We start from the raw sequence: 23,665 nt of genomic DNA on the forward strand, positions 1-23,665 counted from the left end.
CTGAGGTGGAGAAAGTGGCCACAGTAGTTGCCTAGGGCAGGGAGAGGGAAGAAGAGATGTGATATGGGGGCATTTTTGAAACTTTGAGTTGTCCTAAACGATATGCAGGGTCAGATGCTGGACTTTATATAACCTGCCATAACCCACTGAATGTACTGGGGGAGTATGAACTACATGTAAACTATTATTCATGTGGTGCAGCAGTGCTCCAAAATGTGTTCACCGAGTGCAATGAGTGTGCCACAACTGTGGGGGAGGTTGTTGGTGTAAAAATTTTTGTGATGCATGTATTTTCAAAAAATACAATTTACAAAAATGATGGGGTGGCAGTAGGGAGTGGGTTATATGGGAACCTCTTAGGTTTTTAATGTAACATTCTTTGTGATCTATTAACCTTAATTTTAAAAAGTGCAAAAAAATTATAATGGCTAACAACTTTCTGACCATGACCAAAGCCAACACACAACAGGTCAGAATCACCATGAATTCAAGGAAGATGGAAAGAATTAAATCTATCCTGGATATATTAGTACAGCTGCAGATCAAAGCCAAAAGGAAAAGTCTTACATGTATGATGATTGAAGAAAAAGCAACAGATTACCTTCAAGTATTTGTTTCCTATGGCTCCTGTAGCAAATTACCACAAACTTGGTGGCTTAAAACAACATAAATTGTATTGAAATCATACAATGTATCTTCTCTGATCACAATGGAATGAAGTTAGACATAAAAGTCAATGTGATAGCCAGGTCCTGAGCCTCAACAGACTCCAGCACCTACAATCTGATTTATTGGACTTACCACACTCAGCTAAGATGGAGTTGAAGAAGGACAATCACCACACCATGGAGCCTAGAGTGATTACAACTGAAAATGGGAGGATGGCAACCAACATCCATGTGGAATCTGAGCCTCCTCTTGACATAGAGGTGCAATGGACACAACCAATCCAATGTCCACATAGAAGAGGTGGCATTGGATTGGGAAAAGTGGACATGGTGGACGATGGGTATGGGGAAGGGCAGGGAGAGATGAGAGGTGGGGGCGTATTTGGGACGTGGAGCTGCCCTGGATGGCGCCTCAGGGGTGATCACCGGACATCGTGGATCCTCACAGGGCCCACTGGATGGAATGGAGGAGAGTATGGGCCATGATGTGGACCATTGTCTATGAGGTGCAGAGGTGCCCAAAGATGTACTTACCAAATCCAATGGATGTGTCATGATGATGGGAACGAGTGTTGTTGGGGGGGGAGAGGGGGGGTGGGGGGGGTGGGGTTGAATGGGACCTCACATATATATTTTTAATGTAATATTATTACAAAGTCAATAAAAATAAAAATTAAAAAAATATAAAAAATAAAAAATAAAAGTCAATGAGAGGGAAGCGGACTTGGCCCAGTGGCGAGGGCGTCCGTCTACCATATGGGAGGTCCACGGTTCAAACCCCGGGCCTCCTTGACCCATGTGGAGCTGGCCCAGGCACAGTGCTGATGCACACAAGGAGTGCCCTGCCATGCAGGGGTGTCCCACGCACAAGGAGTGTGCCCCGTAAGGACAGCCGCTCAGCGAAAAAGAAAGTGTAGCCTGCCCAGGAATGGTGCTGCCCACATGGAGTACCGACACAACAAGGTGATGCAACAAGAAACACAATTCCTGTGCCACTGACAACAACAGAAACGGACAAAGAAGACGTAGCAATAGACACAAAGAACAGACAACCGGGGTGGGAGGGGGGAAGGGGAGAGAAATAAATAAATAAATATTTTTTTAAAAAGTCAATGAGAAAGGGAGAATTCACAAATATGTGAAAATTAACATACTTTAACAATCAATGAGCTAAAGAAGAAATCACAAGTGAAATTAGGAAATGAAAATAACATACCTAAACATATGGGATGTAACAAAGGTAGTGTTGACAGTGAAATTTATAGCTCTATACATTTAAATTTTAAGAGAAGAGAAATTAAAAATCACATAACTGGAGAATCTAGAAAAAGAAGAGCAAACTAAACCCAAAGTGATCAGAAGGAAGGGAATAGCAGATTAGAGAAGAGATAAATGAAAGAGGACAAAGAAACTAATAGAGAATCAAAAAACCAAAAGTTGATTGTGCAAAAAGATCAATAAAATTGACAAATCCTTATCTAGACTGAAGTAAAAAAGTGAGAAGACAAAAATAAATAAAATAGTAAGTGAAATGGGGGGACACTGCTCCTTACCCCACAGAAATAAAAAGGATTATGAGAAGATACTATGTGCCATACACAAACTACCTACCCTGTCATTAGAAGAAATATATCTCAACAGATCTATAACAAGTAAAGAGAATGAGTCAGTAATAATAATAAATAATAGTACAATCTAACAAAGAAAATCCCAGGCCCAGATGGCTTTACTGGTGATTTTTACCAGATATTCCAAGAAGAATGAACACCAATCAATCTCAAACACATCCGAAGAATTGAAGAGAAGGGAACATTTCCTAACTCATTCTATGAAGTCAATATCACCCTAAAAACAAAATGATATAAAGATACCGCAAAAAAACAAAAACAAATGTAGAGACCAATATCTCATTAATTTAATGTTAAAGTCCTCAACAAAATACTAGCAAACTGAATCTAACAGCACATTAAAAGAATTATACACACCATGATCAATTGGGATTTTTCCCAGGTATACAAGAGTGGTTCAATGTAAGAAAATCAATTAACGTAATAGTCCCATGTGTTGATTTGAAGCTGTATGTACCCTAGAAAAACATGTTCTTGAAGTTAATACATTCCAGTGGATGTAAACCCTTTCTAAGTAAGATCTTTTGATGGGGTTTCTTCAGTTAAGCTGTAGGTAACCTCAATCAAGATGGGTTGTAATCCTATTATTGGAAGACTTTATAAGAGAATGAAATCCAGAGAGAAAGAGATAAAGCCAAGGAAGTGAGAAGCTGAAATAAAAAATCTGAAAGAGAAGGGAGAGATGAGCTGACACCACCATGTGATATACCATGTGACAGAGGCACCAAGATTTGCCAGCAGCAAGTTTTGGGTACAAAAGCATTGCCTTGATGATGCTTTGATTTGGATAATTCCCCAGCCTCAAAAATATGGGAAAATAAATACCCATTTTTTAAGCCTACCCATTTCATGGTGCTTTCTTGGACAGTCTAGGAAACTAAAACATACCACATTTATAGAGTCGAGGACAGAAAACATGTGATCCTCTCAATTGTTCCAGAAAAGGCATTTGTCAATGTCCAGCAACACTTCTTGAATAAAAAACATATAGAAAACGAGAACAGAAGGAAATTGCTTCCACATGATAAAAGGAATATATGAAAATCCACAGCTAACATCTTAATGGTGAAAGAGAGAAAGCTTTCAAAGATCAGGAATGAGACAAGGATACCTACTATCACCTCTGTTTTGCAACATTGTTCTGGAAGTTCTAGCAGTAGGAGTTGGGCAAGAAAAAGAAATAAAAACATCCAACTGGATAGGAAATAGTAAAACGTTCCTTATTTGCAGATGACATGGTCTTATATATAGGAAGCCCCCAAAAATATATAACTTTGCTACCAGAGCTAATAAATGAATTCAGCAGTGAGAGGTTACAAGATGAACACACAAAAATCAGTAATATTTCTATTCATTAGTAATGAACAATCTAAAGAAGAAATCAAGAATACTTCCATTTGCAATAACAAATAAAAGAGTAAAATATCTAGGAATAAATTTAAACAAGTGTGTAAAGGACTTATACATGGAAAACTACAAAATATTGCCAAAAGAATTTCTTGATTAGTTAAACTCCCTCTGTGTTGTGGGATGTTGAGTAAGATGATTCTGCCAGTTTTGGCTGTTTGTTCAATTATTCTATGAGCTTATGGTACCCTGGAGCAAATTATGCCAGCATTTTGATCAACTGGAAGCCCATCATACTGTTTTTGAGATTCATCTATGTTGTTGTATGAATAATTAGCTTGTTCCTTTTCATTTCTGTACAGTATTCCATTCTATGGAACTGGACTCAGAAATGACCTAGATATCAGTTATATGAGAAACTTTAACTATGATTAATACTTTAAAGAATCTAGTGGAAAAAGTAAATAATGTGTAATAAGAGATGGACAATTTCAGCAGAGGTATAAACTATAAGAAAGAATCAAATGCAAATGCTAAAGTGAAAATTCAGAAACCGTCTGTAGTATTATCAACAGACAGAATACAGTAGAGGAAATATAGAGTATAATTGAGATAAGTGGATATAAATAATTCAATATGAAACACAAATAGAGAAAAAGTGAAAAACAGAATAAAACATACAAGAGTAGTGGGACAATAAGAAATGGTCTAGGTAAGTGTTACTGGAGTCTCAAAAGGAGGAGAGAGAGAGAAGAGATCAGAGTAGAAGATATATTTGAAGAAGTGAAGGCCAAATTTTTTCCAAAGTTAATGAAGGAAAAAAACCACAAAGATCCTATTCATTCAGAGAACCTAAGCAGGATAACAAAAAGGTTACATAAAATCCAAAGTGCTGGAAAAATAATATAAAAAATTAAAAAATAATATAAAAATTTTTTAAAGATTTATTTTATTTTTATTTATTTATCCCCCCCCCTTTGCTGATGCTTGCTCTCTGCTCTGTGTCCATTTTCTTCTGTGTCTGCTCTCTGTGTTCATTTGCTTCTGTGCACGTTTTCTTCTGTGTCTGCTTGGCTCCCTTTGTTGTGTCATCTTGTTGTGCCATCTCTCTGCGGGTGTGGGCTGTCAGCTCTCCATGGGCCATCAGCTCCCCACAGGGGTGGGCTGTCATCTCTCTGCAGGCATGGGCCAGCTAGCCTTCACAAGGAGGCCCTGGAAAGCAAACCCAGGGCCCACCATATGGTAGATGGGAGCCCAGTCGGTTGAGCCACATCCACTTCCCTAAAGATAACATTTTGAGGATATAAGAAGAAAAAGATAAATAAAGCTAATATACTGCAGGTCCTCAAAAAGTAGGTGACTTTTTTAGATTGGATTATTTTTCACTCAGCATAAGACAAAAAAAGATATCTGCAATTTGTTGAAAGAAGGGGTAATAAAACCAAACAAGAATTTTATAACTGATTATCTTCATTTGCTTATGTACAGCCACATTTCAATCTTTCATCATACTCCATTTGCCAGATGATTAAGCTTAACATTAACAATGATAACTCATGATGGTAAAATGTACCTTTTTTTTCTTTTGTATTATCTTTTTTAAAGAAACATAGATCACACATAATGTTACATTTAAAATATGAGATTTCCACTTATCCCATGTACTCCCCACACTCCCCACACCTCCCACATTGACAACTTCTTTCCTTAGTGTGGTACATTCATTTCATTTGATGAGTACATTTTGGAGCATTGCTACACAGCATGGATTAGAGTTGATGTTGTAGTTTACACTCTCTCACAGTCCATTCAGTGGGTTGTGGCAGGATATATAATGTCCTGCATCTGTCCCTGCAATATCATTTAGGACAACTTCAAGTCCCAAAAATGCCCGAATATTACACATTTTTCCCTCTCCCTACCTTCAGCTAATCCTGTGGCCACTGTCTCCACATCAATTATCTAATGTATCCCATTGCTAGAGTCACAAAAATTTTATAGTAGAATACAAGTCCACTCTAATCCATAATTTATTCCTCCATCCTGAGGACCCTGAGATGGCGATATCCACTCCACCTCTAAATTAAGAGGGGGCTTAGGTCCAACATGGCTGATGGATAGAATTCTCCTGCTTGCAGTTGTAGACTCTCTTGGTTCCCTGGTGTGGTGGTTGACCATTCTCACCTCCCTGTTAGTTGACTGGGGTAAGTTCAATGAACCAGAGAGTAAGTGTTGCAACTCTGCAGAGGCCCAGGGCCCAGCTGGCAAATAGACAGTCCAGAGATTCAAGTCTCCTGAACATATGCCAACCCCAGTGCCAACCATAAGTTCAGTAAAGGTGACAGAAGAGGAATGTATAGAGAAGTCACATCTGAGTCCAAGTCCATCACTCTCAGGAGCAAATATTCAAAAGTAGGGCCCACTGGCAAGGCACTGAACTCCAGAGCCATCTGCCCTGACAGGAGGACCTGGGTGTCTCTGTACCACTCAGGAGCACTATTACTTGTTGTTGTATCTACTTTGGCTGTCTCTGAGATCCTGCTGAGATATGCATAAGCATGACCCCTCTGATGACATCCCAACTCATTTGGAAGTCTCATCCAAATAAACTCATTTATCTTTACCATTTCCCCCTTTTATTCAAGGTCTTCTTCTAGTTGCATCACCTGCTGGCACTTGATAGAAACCCCTTGGTGCTAGGGAGGCTCATCCCTAGGAGTCATGTCCATGCTGGGGGGAAGGTAAAACATTTACATGCTGAGTTTGGCCTAGAGAGTGGCCACATTTGAGCAACATGGAAGCTCTCTGGAGGTAAATCTGAACAGGGAACACTGCAGCTGCCAGCCCTAGGGGAAGGGTCCCGCCTCACCACAACTTCTGTCCTCTGTGCTAGAAACACACAATTCTATCTTTAGCAAGCACTACTTCTGTCACAGTCTCTCCAAATCAACATACATACGTCTCGTGCCTTGCAATCCCCTGAAAGAGCCCACTCCTGCAAGATCCCAACCCTACTCAGCTGCTGCTTTACAGGAGAGATTATGAGGTGCACTCACTCAGATATCATCTTGAAAACAGTTCTCCTATATTTTTTAATGTATCATTTTGTGTGATCTATGTATCTTTTAAAAATAAATTTTAAAAATATATTTTAAAAAATGAAGACCTAAATAAATGGAAGTACATACTATGTTCATGGATTGTTAGACTATCATTAAGATGTCAATTCTACCAAAACTGATTTTACAGATTCAATGCAATCCCAATAAAAATCACAGCAGCTTTTTTTTAAGGAAAAAAATGCAAATATCAGATTTATTTGGAAAAGTTAGGAGACTTGAATAGCTGAAAAAAATGTCCTTAAAGAGAATGAAGTTGGAGAATTCTCATTTCCTGACTTTAAATCACATTACATAGTTATAGTGGTAAAACAGCATAGTACTGCCATAAAGATACATATATTGACAAATCAAATCAAATCGAGAACTCAAAAATAGACCTGCACATCTATGGTCAAGTAATTTTTTTTATAAGACAGAAAACTGCTCAGACTGTGTCCTCTCCCTCTTACTCTACCCAAAGGAAGAGAATAATAGTCATTAATAGCAAATGCCAGATGCAGCAAAACAACAACAAAAGCTGGCTCCACTTTCAGGAGCGGACACTTCTCCTCCTCCTTGTTGCTTCTGGTGCTCTACATGTTCAGAGAACGCTCTCTACTAATGACCTATAGAAATGGTCCCTGAAAGTACAGTCTTTGAAAAGTTTTTTTGACAGGGCTATCAAATCCATCCAGGTGAGTCAGAACAATCTATTCCACAAATGTTCCTGGGAGAACTGGATAGCCATTTCCAAAAGAAATAAAGAGGACCTCTACCTCACACCTTATAAAAAAAATTAACTCAAAATGGATCAAGGACCTATATATCAAAGCGAAACCAGAATCCTAAGAGAAACATCTTCAAGAGCTTGTGGTAGGCAGAACTTTCCCAAAACTTATACCCAAAGCACAAGCAATGATATAAACTAGGTAAATGGTATCTACTCAAAATTAAACATTTTTGTTCTTCAAAAGACTTTGTGAAAAATTAGAATGGGAGAAAATATTTGGAAACCACCACATAACCGATAAGAGTCTGATATCCATTTTATATAAAGAGATAATCCAACTCAATGATAAAAATATAAGCAATACATTTAACAAATGGGCAAGACTTGAATAAACATTTTTTGAAAAAGGAAATACAAATGGCCAAAAAGCACATGAGGAAGTGCTCAACGTCACTACCTATAAGAGAAATGCAGATCAAAATTATGATGAGATACAATTTCACACCTTATAAAATCGCTATTATTTTTTAAAAAATACAGAAATCTGTAAGTGCTGGAAAGTACATGGAGACTAAGAACACTCCTTCACTGTTGTTGGGAGTGTAAAATGGTGCAGGCTCTGTGGAAGACAATTTGGCACTACCTCAAGAAGCTGAATATAGAATTGTCATATGATCCAGCAATCCCATTACTAGGAATATATTCAGAAAAACTGAAAGCAAGGACATTGACTTTTAAACACCAGTGTTCATGCCAGCATTATTTACAATTGCTAAAACATGGAAACAGTCCAAGCATCCATCAACCAAAAATGGATAAACAAAATGTGGTATATACAAATGATGAAATACTATTCAGCTGTAAGAAGAAATGAAATCGGGATGTTTATGAAAACAAGAATGAAACTTGAGGATATTATGTTGGGAAATAAAACAGATATCAAAGGACAAATACTGTGTGGTCTCATCTGTATGAATTAAATGTGAAGAGTAAACTCATGGATGTGAACTCTAGAGTATAGGTTACAACGAGGTAGAATGTGGGTTAAGAATAGGAGCTGATACTTACTGTATTAGAATTTTTGTAAAAGTGTGGAAATGAATGGAGTTGATGGTAGCACATTATAGTGAGTATAACTAACTGCTGATTTATAAATGTGATTGGGGTTGAAAGGGGTAGTATTTGGATGTAAATGTTAATGGAAAATAAACTAGAGACTAATATAGGGACTGTATAACTGATTTTGGTGGTGGATAAAGATTGTGTTTAATAATATAAATATAACTATGTTCTTCCTTTACAAATTGTTAGGAATATGGTGGTGATACATGGGAAAATTACAACTAATGTAATTTATGGATGATAGTTAACAGCAATGTTGTAATATTTTTACAGCAATGACAAAGAAGGTATATCAATTCTAAGAAACAAAAACTGGGGGGTATAAGGTGTATGGGATTTTTCATTTTGGAGTAATGAAAACATCCTAAAATTGACTGAGGTAATGACAGCACAAGTATGTGATGAAAATGAAAGCCACTGAGTATGTACTTTGAATAGATTGCACAAAGTATGGTATTGTATAACACAGGAAATCCTGTAGTGGAAAATGGACTGTGGTTAACAGAACTAATATGAGAACATTCGTTCATGAATTATACAAATATATAATACTAATACAAGGTATAAATAATTGGGTGAGTTGAGGGAAAATGCATCAAATGTAAGGTATGGACTATAACTAGTAATATTTTGTAAGTGCTCTTTCATAGTTATAACAAATATTTCACAACAATGCAACGTTTTGGTAGTGAGTAGTTAGCCTTGTATGCATGTTCGTTTTCTAAGTTCACAACTTGCTATATACTTACTATTTACGTATGTTCATATATGAAAGAAATACTTCAGTAAATTTTTAATGGAAAAAAAAACTAATTTATTCCTTGTGGTAGATTGTATTATACACCCTGATTTAGATGTGTGCTTACACTTAATCAGCATTCCTGTGGGTGTGAACCCTTTATAAATAGGACCTTTTGAAGATGTTCTTTTTAGCTAAAATGTGGTAAACTGAACTAGAGTGGGCCTAATCTGGATTATTGGAGGCCTTATAGAGACAACCTGGAAGTCACAAAAGCAATAAAGGAGAGGACCTCACCATGTAATTCATAGCAGATCTGCAAACCAATGACCACCAGAATTGCTGGCAGCCAGAACCAGAATGCTACAGTCTTTGGATAGAGAGCAAGACTTGAGGCTATCTTGATTTTGGATTCCATCTAGTCTCAAAATTATGAGCCAATAAATTCCTCTTGTTTAAACCAAAACTATTTAGAGATATTTGTGATAACAACTCTGGCTAAGATACACCTTTAAAAAGCTATAAAAAGAAAATTAAATTAAACCCTAGGCAAGCAAAGGATGGGAATAAAATAGATAAGGGCAGAAATTAATGAAATAAAAATTAGGAAAATATGAATGCAACCAAAAGGTGATTCATTTGAAAGATTAAATAAGCCGAAATATTTGATGTCACTCTGAAAAATTAAAAGAAAAGTCACTGGGAAGCAATGACTTTAGACATAGATAAAAATATAACAAACTGTATATATAGAACAGGGTGTATATGATGCAGTTTTCAGAAAGGGCAAAAATGACAGAACACATAATAATCATGTAAATGAATAAAGGTGTCACAATTTAGTATTAATGTGTAATTTTTTAAAAAAGTGTAATAGCAGATCATTTATATCAAGAGCAAATGCACATAAAGGAAATGAGGTGGGTCATAGAGAAATAAGGAAAAGCTTTTAGTTTGCAAAATGTTTGTTGAATTAAAAATGGGGTTGAAAGGTTATTATTAATTCCATTTTATTATTTTTTGGACAATGTGAACCCATATTTTTAAAAAGGAAAAAATTTAAATATTACTTTAAAATAATATTATACTATTAATTATTATAAAATTATTCCATTACAAATAAATGAATTATGTGTGTATCTTTTATAATTGAAAATCTATAGAAGTACAATTGAATCAAAATCATTTGGTAACACTCAGGGATTTATGAGTTGAAGAAAGAGGGCAATAGACCAAAAATAAGGAAAGATAAAATGCTCACAAGAGGAAAGAAGATGTGCTGTTCTTCTAAAAAGGAAAAGTACAAGAACAAATGATACAATGGTGAGAAAATCCCTGAGGTACAAGAATAATATGGAATCATATAAATGTTAGAGAAACCATTAATGACTTTATTAGGAAATAATGTGATTGAACCATTAACATGTAGGAATTGTGAATGTAGAAAATAAATATACGATATAAGGTTAACAACCAATAACATTAATACAGTAGTGAAGAAATATTAACCAAATCATGAATTACAGTTCTTTTCACAGGATATTTATCTTGTGAAAGAGATAGTGTGTGTATCAAGTAGGTATGCCTTGAACCTACTCTCCAGTTCATTGGATTTACCAAGGACAACTAAACAGGAAATCATGATGAAAAACAACCATGCCAAGGAACAGAGAGTCTGCAACTGCAAGCAAGATAGTCCCATCCATCTGCCCTATGGGATCTAAGCCCCCTCTCAATTAGAGGTGGAGTGGGCATCACCGTCCCAGAATCCTCAGGATTGGGAAATGAGCAATGGATTAAAATAGACTTAATAGTATTCTACTATAGAGTTATTGTGATTCTAGTAATGGACGAATTTACATTACTGATGTGGAAGCAGTGGCCACTGGAGGTTCTGAAGGAAAGGAGGGGGAAAAACAAGTGTAACATGGGAGCATTTTCAGGATTTGTGAATTGTCCTGAATGACATTGCAATGACAGATACAGACCATTATATATCTTGCCATAACTTACAAAATTGTGTGGGAGAGAGTATAAACTACAATGTAAAATATAATACATGCTTAGTGTCAATGCTTCAAAATGTGTTTATCACTTGTGACAAATGTACCACACTAATGAAGGATGTTGTTAATGTGGGAAAATGTAGGATGGGTAGGAAGTGGGGCATATGGGAATCCTTATATTTTTTATATAATCAAAGTATCTTTAAAATTTTTAAAAATATATCTTAAAAGTATGCATTGAATAATCAGCTCTGAAGGAAAATGCTGCTTATTCTTATGAAAATCTTGCCTCATTTTATAAACATCAAGAACATTTTTAACAGAGCTTTTATGGATATTGATTGGAATTAATAGCAGTAAAGACTTAATAACTCCGTTTTTAAATAACACAATTTATTATGAACTTAGAAAAGAAACATATTAACATTATTCATAATAATGTATGTAATCATGGCAGGTCCTCTTGTCAAGGTTGCCTGTATACAGTCCTTCATATAAATATTGGATCCAATCATGTCAAGAAGAATATGGTTTAAATAGAAATAGCGTTTTCCCTTTGAAAATATAAATTAATACTCTTTTTCTGGAGAGAGAGCTTTTAAAACAAGATAGTTTCTTACCTGTGTACCAGTGTATTTGAAAATCTTAGGGAAGTTGAGTAACTCCACATAGCCTACCAATTGGATTTAAAAGGTTTCTATTTTCTTTCTAGTTACATAAGCAGTAAGCACACCAGAGGCTGAATAGAATACAGCAAGATGTTGCTTGGTATTGCAAACTAACTGGATAATGCATGTTTATTTTTGGAACTCAAAATCACATTTTAAAATATTTATACTATTTTATCATTATGAAGGTAATTAAGTGTTTCAGAAGTGTTGAAAGATATTGAAATCATAATTTAGAAAATAATCACATATTTCCTCTAGCAAGAGAGAAAAACTTGCTATGTGCTGTATATTCTCCCAGTTGCATGTAAGTATGTCTATATAAACATATATATGCATCCCACAGTCTTTTGATCCTGGTTTTAATTTGAATAAATTTGTAATGTTAGGACATTTGCCATGAGTGGGTAATTTAGTTTTTCAATTTGCATTACCAGACTTCTACATCTGGCCAATATGTGGTAATAGGGGCCAAATTTACATTCCTATGTGAAACAACTAAAAAAAAACAAGCGAAATATGTGAAAGGACAGTTTCCAACTTCTTATACATCAGGCAACAAACGACAGGATGGTGATCTCTGAGAGACTGGAAACAAATGAGGTGAGCCATGTAATCACCCCAGCTTACTCCCTGGAGAGAGATTGCAGACTACAGTGCACAGAGGGGGAGCCTTCTTGAGTTGAAGAGAAAGAGCTGGGAGTTCAGGGAGACCAAGGTAGCTAGAATTTGCAAGACAGAATTCCAGAAGGAAGTTTGCTCCACCCAGAGACCTCTGGAGCTCACAGATGGTTGGGAATAGCTCCTTTTCCCATAGTCAGAGCAGAGTCCTGTATGTAATTCGTGGGGCACTGGTTAGAGCATTCAAAAGGATTTTGCCTTAACAGTGAGCAAATATGACTAGGAGCTTAAACACTGTGTTTTTTTTTTTGTTTGTTTGTTTTCTTTTTTTTTTAATTGACTTTGTAATAATATTACATTAAAAATATATATATATATGGGGTCCCATTGAACCCTACCACCCCCACCCCACCTCTCCCCGCCCCAGCAACACTCCCTCCCATCATCATGACACATCCATTGCATTTGGCAAGTACATCTCTGGGCACCCCCGCACCCCATGGTCAACGGTCCACACCATGGCCCACACTCTCCCCCATTCCATCCTGTGGGCCCTGTGAGGATTTACAATGTCCGGTGATTGCCCCTGAAGCACCATCCAGGGCAGCTCCATGTCCCAAAGACACCTCCACCTCTCATCTCTTCCTGCTTTTCCCCATACCCATCAGCCATCATGTCCACTTTTCTCAATCCAATGCCACCTTTTCTATGTGGACATTGGATTGGTTGTGTCCATTGCACCTCTATGTCAAGAGGAGGCTCAGATTCCACATGGATGCTGGATGCAATCCTCCCACTTTCAGTTGTAATCACTCTAGGCTCCATGGTGTGGTGGTTGTCCTTCAACTTTAAAAGCAAGACCTAAGTAACAGAGCTCAAGAATATGTATTTATAGTCCTAGAAAAATATTCTGCACTTCACAAGATAAAATTCACAATATCTGGCACCCAATCAAAATTATCGGGCATTCGAAGAAGCAGAAGTGTAGGATCAATTATGAGAAGAAAAATAAATTTGACAAAACTGACCTAGAAATGAGATCGCTGATAGAATTAGTAGAAAAGTATATTAAAATAGTTATTATAACTTTATCCCATATGTTGAAAAAATAAACAGAAAGATTAAATATGTTAGACACAGAAGATATTAAAAAGGTCCTAAATGAACTCTGAGATACGAAAACTAAAATATCTAAGTGGAAAAATACACTGGAATTAATCACAATCATGATTAATTAATTATGGATTAATCACAATCACAGATTAAACATGGTAAAATAAAAGATTAGTGAATTTAAAGATATGACAATAGGAACATAACAGAATGAAACAGAGAAAAAAAGATCACTGAAAAATATGAGTACTCTTTTAGTCAGCTATGGGACAACTTCAACTTCAAGGGACCTAATGTGCATGTATTTGGAGACCACAAAGGAGAAGAAAAATAGGCAATGGAAAATGTATGTGAAGAAATAATAAATGCTCATTTTCCAAACTTGGTAAAAACTATAAACTCACATATCTGAAATGCTAATAGAACCTCAAAAGCAAGAAACATGAAGCAAAGTATACCTTTGAGTCTTTTGTGGACTTCAGAAAATCATGTCCTTAGTGTTATTCCATTCCTGTGGATATAAACCTATTGTAGGCAGGACCTTTTGATAAAATTATTTCAGTTAAGGGCCCTTAATCAGATTGCATGACCCAGGGTTAATCTTAACCCTCTTACTGGAGTACTTAATAAACTGGAATTGGTGGAGCTGCAGAGATAGAAACATACAGAAACTGAGAGAGAAGACCCTAGGAGCCAGAAGCTGAAATCAATGGAAGACAGAAGCTGAGAGGAGCCACTGAAGCCAGAAGCTGAAGGCAAGGAGGCCAGAGGAGAGGGTTGAGATGTGCAGACACTTGCATTGTGCCTAATTTTCTATAGCTGCCGCTTGTGGAGAAAGTGTCTCCTGATGAAACGTTGATTTGAACATTTGTCTTGGCCTCAAAACTGTCTAAATATTTTATACTAATAAATCCCCATTAAAAGTCAGCCCATTTCTGGTATATTGCCTTGGAAGCCTTTATCAAATTAAAACATTAGGGAAAATCCTTTTCAAATCACTTAAAACCAGTGATAAAGAGAAAATTTGAAAAAAATAGAGGAAAATTTAAAGATACTTTACATACAGAGGAAAGAAGTATGCTAATAGTTTTCTTATAAAAAATAATGAAGGAGCAATGTCTTTAAATTACTTGTATTAGTCTTCCAAAGGGGTGCTGATTCAATGTACCAGAAATCTGTTGGATTTTAGAAAGAGTACTTATTTCGGGTAAAGGCTTAGAGTTACAAGGCTCTAACGAGTTCAGGTCAAGGTTGCTTTCTCACCAAAATCAGTTGCCACATGTTGAAGCAAGATGGTTGCTGATCTCGGCCTGGTTTCTCCTTCTGGACTTACTCTTTCTCTTAAGACTCAATGAGCCTAGGTTCTCCCCAAACTCAGCAGTAGGCTGGCACAGGGCTTCCTCTCTCAGTGGCAAACTATTCTCTTCCTGAGGTCTCTCCTCCTGGGGCCTCAGGATCAAATATGACAGAGCTCTCTCTCTTCCCCTGTGTCTTCTTGAGTGAGTGTTCATTTATATCAACCCATGAAAGGGGCAGGGACTCAACCTGAGTTACGCCATATGGATGTAGCCCAATCAGAAGCCCTTAAATGATTTTATCAGGTAAATTTAATCAGAGGCCTCTCAGGGAATGCAATACAATTAAAAGGTATCACACATAGAGGAAAAGATGTGTTTACAAACATAATCTTTCTCTTTTTGGAATTCATAAAAATAGTCTTAAACTGTCACAGTACTGAAATATGAAATTATAAATCTAGAATTCTATACACAGTGAAAATATACTGCAAAAATAAAAGTGAATGGAGGATTATGGGAAGATGGCAGAGTAGGAAGCTCCAGGAATCATTCTCTCCACCAAAATAACTATTAACCTGGAAGGAAATATCTGAACCAACTGTTTTGAAGCTCCACAGACTAGGGGAATATATTGTGTGGCACCCAGCAAGGAGCAGAAAAGAGGCTGGTAAATTGCAATATATACTGGTGAGTTCCACCCTCCCTGTAAAGACTACCATCGCTCTTCCCCAGCCTCCTGTCAGGCAGCAGCAGGGACTGGTGTAGCTTGCTGGTACCAAGGTGGAACATAAAGACCTAATCCTTCAAACTGCAGGGTGTGTAGTCTCATCATAGATTTCTACCTTTGATCAGCTACTTCTGATCCCTAGGGGTCAGCTCTGAATGCAGCCTTTGTTCCAACACCCCTCAGGCAAAGGTAACAGAGGGACATTAAAGAAAATAACTTTCCTCAAAACTATGGAAAAATTTGCATTAACTGGGCAAGTGCTGAATCAAGAAAATGCAGCTTTCAACGCCATAGAAGATGCTGGTGCACTTGCTGCCCCCCCCCCATCCCACAACACAGGATGGAGTCAGCTTGAAATCCTACTGTGTGTCCCTGGTCCTGTTCCAGGGAGCAGAGGGGCCCGTGTGCAAATACTGGGGTGCATGTATGTCAATGTCAATCTATCAGGTGGAAATCTGAGATACTGAGCTGAAGAACTTGTCTCAGGTTCACACTCCCAGAGTTTTTCCTCAGGGCAGAAAAGTGACTTGAATCATGTGGGAAGGTGTGAGAAACAATTAAGTTAAAGCTGCCTGGAGCAAAGGACTACCTGCATTAAGACATTCAAGAGAGCACCCAGGAGGGGATGAAAGTCTATTTCAAAGGGAATTGGGCTGGTGTTTGTTCAAACTCCTATAAACTGTAAAGGGGGAATTCCTAAGTCCTCCAGAAAGTACAATCCCAGGAAAAGAAGCAGGCTCCAAGGCTTTACACAGTTTCAGATAAGACAGAGAGGACCCTGCACTAAAGCATTTGCTTCAAGCTGATCTTCTTGATAAGAAGGCTAAGCTCTGAAGGAGACCACTAGCCAAAACAGTCAATTTGTAAAAAGAGTGAAAGGTATTTTTCCTTTGGTTTGTTTGTTTTGATTACCTCCTGGCATTCAAGAAAATGTTGATCATATCACTAGCTGGATACAAACTTAAGAAACAGCAAATTCAGTGACTAAATCCCAGAGTTAACACTTTAAAATATTAAAATATACAGTGTGCAACAAAAGAATACAAGATAAAGAAATGGGAAATGATGACCCATCCAAGGAAACAAGATTAAAATCCAGAAACCATCAATGCAGAGGACCAGGCTTTGGGCTTACCAGAAAGAGACTTTAAAAAAAATGATCCTCAGTATGCTCAAGGAGTTAAAGGGAAACATGGAGAAAAAAAACTAAAAGATATGAGGAAAACAGTGAATGAACAATATGGGTATTTATTTGAGATTCTCAATAGGAAACAAACAAATACTGGAGTTGAAAAACACCGTAACTGAAATGAAAAATTCCCAAGACGGTTTCAACACCAGATTGGAGGTGTCACAAGAAAGAATTAGTGATCTCAAAGACAAAAAAAAAAAAAAAAAAAAAAAAAGAACAACTCAGGTTGAGAAGAAAAAAGGAAAAAGAATTTAAAAAGAACAGAGCCTAAAAGACCACAAAGCATACCTATATATGATTTATGGGAGTCACAGTAGGAGAAGAAAGAGAGAAAGGGACAGAAGGAATATTAAAAAACTACTGCCAGAAAAGTACCCAGATTTAATGAGAGACATGCATATGCACATTCTAGAAGCCCAACTAACCCCACGTTGGATAAACTGAAAGAGAACCATACCCACATACATGGTAATCAAATTGCCCAATGCTAAGGAAAAGGAAAGAGTTCTGAAAAATGCAAGTAAAAAACAACAAGTTATATCAAAGGGAATCCCAATAAGATTGTATCAATTTCTCATCAGAAATCATGGAATCAAGAAGGCAGTGGTACAAAATATTTAAAGTATCAAAAGAAAACAATTTCGTACCTAGAATTTTATGACTTGTGAGAATTTCTTTCAAAATGTCGAAGATATTGCAACAATCCTGACCTACAAGCAATGCTAAAGGGAGTTCTTTAGGGTGAAAATACAGGGAACTGGACAGTGGTTCAAAGTGACATTAAGAAATAAAGACCTCTCTATACATTTCCACAGTTTTACAGTAAAGCTAATTAAAACTTCTACATACATTAAGCATCAGTAGTCCATTCAGTCCTTCTCTTATCTCCTTTAAGAATCCACCACCTACCACCAGGTCTAGTAAACGAAAACATATGAGTAATTTTAAATGCCAGTGCTATTGTATTCTTTTTTTTGGGTATGCAAATTTACTTCTTAATTCTTAAAGGTGCTAAAATGGATATGCATAAATGTAATGGTAAAATCTATGAGTTTGGACATATAAAATACAGAGATATAATTTATAACAAGTACAAAAAAGTGGGGATGATAGAAGAATATAGGAACAATGTATGTGCTAGTGAAGATAAATTGGTATCAAATCCAACATGATTGTTATAGATTTAGGTTGTTAAATTTTTAACCCCATGATAACCACAGCATGAAAATATATTCAGAAAAAGAAATGAGAAGAGACTCAAAATGTTACAATATAAACAACCAAATAAATATGAAAGTAGGCATTAATGGAAAAAATGAAAGTCAAAACACGGTATAAAATTTATACAGACAAAGGAGCAAAATAGCGGAAGAAAGTTCTATATTATCAATAGTTACCTTACATGTATTAATAAACGGATTAAACTCTCCAGTCAAAAGGCAGAGATATCCAATCCAAGAAGAAGACAATTACAATTATATAGGTACCTAACAGCAGAGCACAAAATGTATGAAGTAAATACTGACATATATGAAGGGAGAAATCGATGGTTCTACATTAATAGTAGGAAATTTCAGGGTGGCGGTGGCACAGCCCCCAGGATGGGCGGAACCTGAAGGACCTGACAGACCCCTCTTACTGGACCCCGTGGAAGCAGCAGAAACCTGTGTTGCAGGCGCTTTTCACCTCGTGCCCTTCAACTACACGGTGTGCGAGGGGCTTGGCCATGTGGTACAGGCTATACCTCCTTTTGAATTTGCTTTCCAAGGTGAGTGTCTCTCTCTTAATATTGTGAATACTGTCCACCCACAGTTCCAAAAGGGAGCATCTGCAAAGAGCTCAGAGTTTATCCAGCAGAATGACAAGGCTAAAGGAGTACCTACCAGGGGAAGTTGACAGCTAGTATCAGCTGAGCAGTGAATGGAATCTCAAAAGGAATTATTAAACAGTTTCTTGGTTATGTTCCCATCATGGTAAGTCTAAGATTTGCAACCTGTACAACCTTCCTCAAAAAGCCCTCATCGAACACCATGAGGAAACAGAGGAAATGGGAAGCAATTTTATAAACAATGGCATTGAAAAAGTCACCCAAATCTTGATTATGCCACGGAGAAATTTCCCAATTGCAATGATAAGACCAAAATGGAAAAGTAAAGGGCCTGGCTATATTCAGTATGGCATTTCATTGCACTGTGTGAGGGAGGAGCAATCAACTGCCATCACTACTTGGAAAATGGTACAGTAACATTGAACTTTATTTAGTGCAAAGAAATGTTTTTTCTTCTTCTAGGATTTGCAGTTAAGGCATTTGTCAGCTTTTCTGATTATCAGATTTTTCAGGAGCTCAAGGGAAAAGAAGATGACTCTTTCTTTAGGAACTCTGTTTCTCAGATAATAAGGATTTTGGTGGAAGAGGGCTGCTCCACCCAAAAGCAGGACCTCAACTACCTAGGTGAATGCTTCAGAGTAAAATTCAGTCTCCTTGAGTAGTACCCAGATGAACAAGACACTGAGTTGCTATTGAATCAATGCATCTGTTTCCACTTAAAATCCAATACTGGAAAGTTTTATGTGTTTTGTCTCATGACTCAGAAGCTCTTTGCTTTAGCCAAAGGAGAGTACATGGAGGACAATCCTGATGGTTCAATGAACCAAGAAATTCTGACACCTGGTCAGTTCTTCCTCATGTTTCTGAAGGAAAAATGCAATCTTGGTTAGTGTCCATTAGAATAGTTCTAGAAGAAAAAAAAAAAACAAAAGCTCAGAAAACCAATGTGTCCCTAAACACTAAAATTTAATGGAGAGTTTTAATATGGGAACAGACTTTACAAAACTATTTGAATATCTTCTTGCTATGGGAATCTACATTCTAAAATTGGTCTTGGCTTCCTACAAGATACTGGACATTGAGTTGTGGCCAACAAGCTGAACTTCATATTCTATCTCTCCCATTTCCACTGTGTGCACAGAGGGGCTGATTTTGCCAAGATGAGACCACCATGGTGTGCAGGCTGCTGCCAGAGTCCTGCGGTTTCGTTTGTCCTGTGCACACCCCAGATGGGGAGTCCTGTGGTCTCATGAACAATTTAAATACTGTGTGAGGTCGTCACAGTTTGTGTACACATCTGTGCCAGCTTTGCTCTGCAACATGGGGGTTAGCCCAGCTGATGGTGCCCTGCACTGGTCCTACAGAGAATGCTATCCTGTGCTGTTGGATGGCATCCTGGTGGGCTGAGTTGAGAAGGAGCTGAATTCTGGCATTGCAGAGTCTCTGGCATTGCAGAGTATCTCTGGCACTTTAAGGTGTTGAGAGAATAAAGAATCCCTCCCTGGATGGAGGTGACCCTTATCGCCATGACAGGAAAACTGAGTCTGTACCCAAGTTTATTTTTTTGCCACTCCTTGTAGACTTGTCTGGCCTGTGCAGAACTTGGAATTAAGCAAAGAAGTATTAATTGGAACTATGGAGTGGGTCTTCATGAATGTAGCCATCTTTGAGAATGGGGTCATTGCTGGAGTTTCCCTACACCAGGAGCTATTTCCGCACAGCTCACTGAGTGTGACTGCCAATTTCATCTCTTTCTTTGACCACAGTCAGAGTCCACAGAACATGTACCACTGCCAGATAGGTAAGCAAACTATGGGCTTCCACTCTTACTTATCAAGACTGATCAGATAATAAGCTGTATCATCTTCAGACTCCACAGAGTCCTGTAGTCAGACCATATATGTATGACTACTATAATATTGGTAACTACCCAATTGGGATGAACGCCATTGTGGCCGTTATTTCCTATACCAGCTATGATATGGAAGATGCCAGAATTGTAAATTGTAAATAAGGCCTCTTGGGAAATAGATTTTGCCCAAAGAAATGTCTACAAGTCTGAGTTCATAGATCTCTGAAAAAAGTAAAAAAGGAGATGACAAATGGACTTGGCCCAGTGGTTAGGGCATCCGTCTACCACATGGGAGGTCTACAGTTCAAACCCCAGACCTCCTTGACCTGTGTGTAGCTGGCCTATGCACCGTACTGATGCACGCAAGGAGTGCCCTGCCATGCAGGGGTGTCTCCCACATAGGGGAGCCCCATGCGCAAGGAGTGCGGCCCATAAGGAGAGCCACCCAGCGCAAAAGAAAGTGTAGCCTGCCTAAGAATGGCGCCACACACATGGAGAGCTGACACAACAAGATAACGCAGCAAAAAGAGACACAGATTCCTGTGCCGCTGACAACAACAGAAGTGGACAAAGAAGACACAGCAAATAGACACAGAGAACAGACAATGGGGTGGGGAGGGGGGAAGGGAGAGAAATAAATAAATAAATAAATCTAAAAAAAAAAGGAGTTGACAGTCTGGTGTTTTGAGTCCAACCTGGCAACCCATGGGCTTTTCAGAAGTTAGGTGATGATGGATTGCTATTTATTGGAGCAAGACGGCAGTTTGAAGAACTGTATTACAGCTACCTACGCCTCAACACCAGAGAAAGCTATGTGATATATTATAAGATTAAAGTAAATTGTATTGTGGATAACATCAAAGTTTGCAGTAATGTCACTGGAAGTGGAAAATTCAAGTGTGTTTGCATTATGATGAGAATCCCTTAAAATACAATTAATAGAGATAAATTTGCCAGTTACCACTTTAAGCAGGTTGTGGCCAGCTGAGGACATGCTTTTTATTGAGAGTGGGATGGTCCCAGACATTCTGTTCAATCCGCATAGCTTTCTATCCCATATGACCATTGGCATGTTAATTGAGAATATGGCAGGGAAATCTGTAGCTTTACACTGTCTCTGCCACGATACTACACCCTTCATCTTTTCAAAGGAGAACTCAGCCTTAGAATACTTGGTGAGATGTTAAGGGCTGCTGGCTACAACTTCTATGGCACCAAGAGGCTGTACAGTGGCATCAGTGGGCTAGAATTGACAGCAGACATTTTCATACGTGTGGTTTATTATCAATGCTTATGCCACATGGTCTCAGACAAATTTCAAATTAGAATTTCAGGAGCCAGGGACAAAGTCACTAACCAGTCTATTGGGGGAAGAAATATTCAGGGTGGGATCTATTTTGGGGAAATTGAGTAGGATGATCTTTTAGCTCATGGTACATCTTTCCTCATTCATGATTCCTCTTCAACTGCTCTAATAGTTCAGTAGCCCACGTTTGTGTGAAGTGTATCAGTTTGCCCTCTCTGCTGTTGAAGAAGCCTCCCCCTTCATGGTCCACCAAGTGCAATATGAAGTATAGCTGTGCCCTGTGCAATTGCAGTGACACCATTGATACCCTTTCTGTGCCTTATGTGTTTCACTCTTTTGGCAGAACTGACAGCTATGAACATGAAAGTGAATCTGGATGTTATTTAACTTGATGCTGGCTCTTTGGTTTAGGAGATCTATTTGATTAAAACAAGATATAACTTTAATTCTGTGAAGATATTTTTACTAGTTTACTCGAGTGTTTTCAGGGGTGTTTGAACTTTCAGCAAAGACATGGCAACTCAGAATTCAGGGCTTTGGAGTTCCTCTCATGTAAGGATTTTCATTGTATCTATTGAAACTCCACAAGCTTTATAATATATCTTTTTAAAATGATACATTGAGGGAAGTGGATTTGACTCACCTGATAGAACCTCCCTCTACCACTTGGGAGGTCCAGGGTTCAAACTCAGGGCCTCCTGACCCCTGTGGAGCTGGCCCATGCATAGTGCTGATGCGCGCAAGGAGTGCCCTGCCACGCAGGCGTGTGGCCCCCGCCTAAGGGAGCCCCACACACAAGGAGTGTGACCCGTAAGGAGAGCTGTCCTCCATGAAAAAAGTGCAGCCTACCCAGGAGTAGTGCCGCACACATGGAGAACTGACGTAGCAAGATGATGCAACAAAAGAGAGATGCAGTTTCCCAGTGCCATTGACAAGAATACAAGCAGATACAGAAGAACACACAGCAAATGGACACAGAGAGCAGACAAGGGGAGGGGTGGAGAAATTTTTTTAAAATCTTAAAAAAATAACAAAATAACAAAATAAAATGATATATTGATATGTAGCAGCACCTGCAGGGAAGTCTCCTTTCCATTCAGTTCCACCTCCGCATATTCCCTTCAGTGTAGGCGATTTCTTCACATACAGCAGGGCAGCTCAGTGCCAGTGCAAGCAAGTATGCAGGCCATGTATGTAATTTCATATTTTCTTATAGCTATGTTAAAGTACAAAGCAACAGTTCACATTTATCTTGTTAATACATTTAATGTAATATATCCAAAATGTCATTTCAACATATAATGGATATTAAAAATTTGAGATTTTACTACATCCTTTTTTCACTAAATTTCAAATCCAACAGGTATCTTATCTTTAGCCTATTCTACACTCAGATTTTTCGGGCATAATTTATGTTGAACTTTCATATCAGTTTATAAAGTGTCTCTTCTTTTCCTTTGTACTGTATTTCATCCTGTGTATGTACTGTCATGTATATACCAGTCCACAGTTGATAGGTATTTGAGTAATTCCATTCTTTGGCAAGTATAAACAGTGTTGGCAGTAAATAATGTAGTATACATGTGAGAAAGTATAAGATGCTTTTTGATGTGAAAAAGCCCCCTAAGGTTATTCTTTCCTGAATCTGGCAGGTAGGGTTAGCCTGAGAAAAATCTATTTATTCAAGAAATATCCTGGCTTTGCTTCATGAAATTGTTT

At 37.8% G+C, this 23,665-nt stretch overlaps 1 non-coding gene and 1 pseudogene across 1 annotated transcript; one reads left to right on the forward strand and one right to left on the reverse strand.

Annotated features, from left to right (window-relative positions):
- Positions 1–445: 445 nt before the first annotated feature.
- LOC101413198 (DNA-directed RNA polymerase I subunit RPA2-like) lies at positions 446–22,333 on the forward strand (annotated as a pseudogene).
- Positions 7,185–7,401, reverse strand: LOC111764352 (small nucleolar RNA U3). Its single transcript, XR_002796983.1, has one exon. It is a non-coding gene; the product is annotated as a small nucleolar RNA U3 (small nucleolar RNA).
- Positions 22,334–23,665: the final 1,332 nt, after the last annotated feature.

The sequence above is a fragment of the Dasypus novemcinctus genome, chromosome X, assembly GCF_030445035.2.
Source record: "Dasypus novemcinctus isolate mDasNov1 chromosome X, mDasNov1.1.hap2, whole genome shotgun sequence".
Classification (NCBI taxonomy): Eukaryota; Metazoa; Chordata; class Mammalia; order Cingulata; family Dasypodidae; genus Dasypus; species Dasypus novemcinctus.